Consider the following 4,209-nt stretch of genomic DNA (forward strand, 5'->3'; position numbering starts at 1 on the left):
TGGATCAGGCAGCACTGCTCGCTTCAAGGCCGTCTGTACTACAACCGTAGTTCTCAAGCTCAACATAATACTGGGGGGCTTCATGGTGCAGTGGTTAGCACACTCGGCTCAACTGAGAGAGCCCGGGTTCGATTCCCGGGCGGAGTGGAAAAATTTGCGCGGCTTTTCCGATACCCTACGCCCCTGTCCACCCAGCAGTGTACCAGTTATTAATCGGGGGTCGTGTCCCGTCTCCTGGGGTCTGTTGCCTTCTATAATTCCTTCCCCTTCTGTCTCTCTCCGGCATATGACCACAGATGTTGCGCCCACTAGAAGAAACTTTCCCTGTTCCCTTCTGTAATTCTTTCCCCTTCTGTCTCTCTCCGGCATATGACCACAGATGTTGTGCCCACTAAAAGAAACTTTCCCTGTTCCCTTCTGTAATTCCTTCCCCTTCTGTCTCTCTCCGGCATATGACCACAGATGTTGCGCCCACTAAAAGAAACTTTCCCTGTTCCCTTCTGTAATTCTTTCCCCTTCTGTCTCTCTCCAGCATATGACCACAGATGTTGCGCCCACTAAAAGAAACTTTCCCTGTTCCCTTCTGTAATTCTTTCCCATCTGTCTCTCTCCAGCATATGACCACAGATGTTGCGCCACCTAAACAAAGCTTTCCCTGTTCCCTTCTCCTGTAATTCTTTCCGTATATGACCACAGATGTTGCGCCACCTAAACAAAGCTTTCCCTGTTCCCTTCTCCTGTAATTCTTTCCGTATATGACCACAGATGTTGCGCCACCTAAACAAAGCTTTCCCTGTTCCCTTCTCCTGTAATTCTTTCCGCATATGACCACAGATGTTGTGCCACCTAAACCAAACTTTCCAACTGTTCCCTTCTCCTATAATTCCTTCCCCTTCTGTCTCTCTCCGGCATATGACCACAGATGTTGCGCCACCTAAACCAAACTTTCCAACTGTTCCCTTCTCCTATAATTCCTTCCCCTTCTGTCTCTCTCCGGCATATGACCACAGATGTTGCGCCCACTAAACAAAACTTTCCCTGTTCCCTTCTCCTGTAATTCTTTCCCCTTCTGTCTCCGGCATATGACCACAGATGTTGTGCCCACTAAACCAAACTTTCCAACTGTTCCCTTCTCCTATAATTCCTTCCCCTTCTGTCTCTCTCCAGCATATGACCACAGATGTTGCGCCCACTAAACAAAACTTTCCAACTGTTCCCTTTTCCTATAATTCTTTCACCTTCTGTCTCTCTCCAGCATATGACCACAGATGTTGCGCCACCTAAACAAAACTTTCCCTGTTCCCTTCTCCTGTAATTCTTTCCCCTTCTGTCTCCGGCATATGACCACAGATGTTGCGCCCACTAAACCAAACTTTCCAACTGTTCCCTTCTCCTATAATTCCTTCCCCTTCTGTCTCTCTCCGGCATATGACCACAGATGTTGCGCCCACTAAACCAAACTTTCCAACCGTTCCCTTCTATAATTCCTTCCCCTTCTGTCTCTCTCCAGCATATGACCACAGATGTGCCACCTAAACCAAACTTTCCAACTGTTCCCTTCTCCTATAATTCCTTCCCCTTCTGTCTCTCTCCGGCATATGACCACAGATGTGCCACCTAAACCAAACTTTCCAACTGTTCCCTTCTCCTATAATTCCTTCCCCTTCTGTATCTCTCCGGCATATGACCACAGATGATTCGCCCACTAAACCAAACTATCCAACTGTTACCTTCTCCTATAATTCCTTCCCCTTCTGTCTTCGGCATATGACCACAGATGTTGCGCCCACTAAACCAAACTTTCCAACTGTTCCCTTCTCCTATAATTCCTTCCCCTTCTGTCTCTCTCCGGCATATGACCACAGATGTTGCGCCCACTAAACCAAACTTTCCAACTGTTCCCTTCTCCTATAATTCCTTCCCTTTCTGTCTCTCTCCGGCATATGACCACAGATGTTGCGCCCACTAAACCATTCGTTCCATCTCTTCCCTACTATAATTCCTTCCCCTTCTGTCTCTCTCCGGCATATGACCACAGATGTTGCGCCCACTAAACCAAACTTTCCAACTGTTCCCTTCTATAATTCCTTCCCCTTCTGTCTCTCTCCGGCATATGACCACAGATGTTGTGCCACCTAAACAAAACTTTCCCTGTTGCCTTCTATAATTCCTTCCCCTTCTGTCTCTCTCCAGCATATGACCACAGATGTTGCGCCCACTAAACAAAACTTTCCAACTTCAACATAATACTGTGATGCTTCCGACTATCAGTTTTCATTTCCAATTACTCTGAAGCGCAATTTACAATTCCTTATGCCTTACTGATTATAGAATCGAGGAGTAATTACCTAGAAGAAAGTAACTTACCTTCTTGTATAATGATTTTTGTTGGAATGCAGACAAATGTACAGAAAGGCTCTTTAACATCCATTTAAAACTACCAAGACTTGTCAAATTATTGCTCTTCATTGTCAATGAACAATGTTACATACACAAACAAAAATAAAGGGCGCATAAGCCCTCAAAAGAGCTTGTGTATATATACGTAATAAACACTTCCCTAAGAGGTATGTATATGCATGTAGTAAACACTGTACGGGTTAAAAATCGTGATCCTCGCTGCTACAGGGTTAAAAGTCGCTAAAATACAGTACTTTGATGTGGCTGTTGAATGTTTCCTGGGTCATATATAAACAAAAACCTCACACTGGGCTACTGTTTAATCCCACTCCCCTGCCTTGAGACATTAGAACAGTCCCTCAGCAAGTTTGAACCCCTCTGGTGGGCTGATGTTAAGTGTGTGCATCAATATAATAACCTTAAACATTCCTACAGTTGACGCAGGAATGCCTCCCCCTCCTCCCTTCCCTACCCTACCCTCAAGTTTTCTTCTCTCTCCTCCCCTGCTTAAATCCCTCTCCCCAATCCTCCCTCCCTCCCTCCCTTCCTGCTGAAACATCTCTTCCCCCTTCCTCGCCTGCTGGAATCTCTCTCTCCAGACTGTTGTTTTCCCCTCCCCTTTCCTCCCTGCTGATATTTCTCTCCATACTGTTCTCCTTCCCCCTCCCTCCCTCCCTCCTTGCTGACACCTCTCCCCCCCTTCTCTCCCCTGCTTAAATCTCTCTCCCCTTCTTCCCTTCCTCCCTTACTAAAACATCCCCTCTCTTCCCTAAAATACCTCTTCCCTCTCCCTTTCTTTGTCGTCCTTTCCACTAAAATCCCAGTTAATTCTGCATAAATCCTTGCTCTTTTCACTAAAATCCCAGCTGTTTCTGCATAAATCCTTGCTCCTTTCACTAAAATCCCATCTGTTTCTGCATAAATCCTTGCTCTTTTCACTAAAATCCCAGCTGTTTCTGCATAAATCCTTGCCCTTTTCACTAAAATCCCATCTGTTTCTGCATAAATCCTTGCTCTTTTCACTAAAATCCCAGCTGTTTCTGCATAAATCCTTGCTCTTTCCACTAAAATCCCAGCTGTTTCTGCATAAATCCTTGCTCCTTTCACTAAAATCCCAGCTGTTTCTGCATAAATCCTTGCATTTTCCACTAAAATCCATCGTTTCCACAAAAATCATGATATTGTCCACAAAAAATCCCATTTTTTTCATTAAAATTCTTAGTTCTTATTCTTGTGTGGCTGTAACTGAGTTGTTTCAACTAAAATTCCAATTATTTTCATTTAAATCCTCAGTTCTTAACCTTGTAGCATCGGGGACCCTGTTTATCAATGGTCCCTCTACGTGAGAAAAATGAGAAAAAATCACCCCTCACACAAACCATTTCATAATATATATCAAAGCATTTGTGATCAGTTTATGTATCATCTATTTTGGGGGGTTTATATTATGGCACAAATTTGGCCCATCGCTGCTACATGGTAAAGCCACGAATTTGGCCCGTCGCTGCTACACGGTAAAGCCACAAATTTGGCCCGTCGCTGCTACACGGTAAAGCAACAAATTTGGCCCGTCGCTGCTACCGGGTTAATCTTCCGTGCCTGTAATCCAGTTGTTTCTGCTGAAAATCCTGGTTGCTTCCACTAAAATCCCTCTTACATTTTCTCCCTCTCGGCAACAGCTTTCTCCCTCTCACGTCTCACGTCAACTATGTACCGTATTTCTGAAGGTCAAAGAGGGGGCAATCGGGTTCTAATGAGTGTTTCTTCTTGTTCATGGTACAGAGGAAGGGTCACACTACCACCAGGTCA

The 4,209-nt window shown here is 44.9% G+C and overlaps 1 long non-coding RNA gene across 5 annotated transcripts; it reads right to left on the bottom strand.

Annotated features, from left to right (window-relative positions):
• Window positions 1-207: 207 nt before the first annotated feature.
• On the bottom strand, window positions 208-2,894 carry LOC126994003 (uncharacterized). 5 transcript variants are annotated; one of them, XR_007748700.1, is made up of 4 exons: window positions 1,618-2,894; window positions 1,239-1,450; window positions 847-980; window positions 208-308 (listed from the first exon to the last, which is right to left on the bottom strand). It is a non-coding gene; the product is annotated as an uncharacterized LOC126994003 (long non-coding RNA). The 5 variants fall into 5 exon arrangements; XR_007748698.1 differs by lacking the exon at window positions 208-308 and adding an exon at window positions 319-474; XR_007748697.1 differs by lacking the exons at window positions 208-308; window positions 1,618-2,894 and adding exons at window positions 319-474; window positions 1,533-1,613.
• Between the last annotated feature and the right edge of the window lie 1,315 nt (window positions 2,895-4,209).

The sequence above is a fragment of the Eriocheir sinensis genome, unplaced genomic scaffold (assembly GCF_024679095.1).
Source record: "Eriocheir sinensis breed Jianghai 21 unplaced genomic scaffold, ASM2467909v1 Scaffold702, whole genome shotgun sequence".
Lineage (NCBI taxonomy): Eukaryota > Metazoa > Arthropoda > Malacostraca > Decapoda > Varunidae > Eriocheir > Eriocheir sinensis.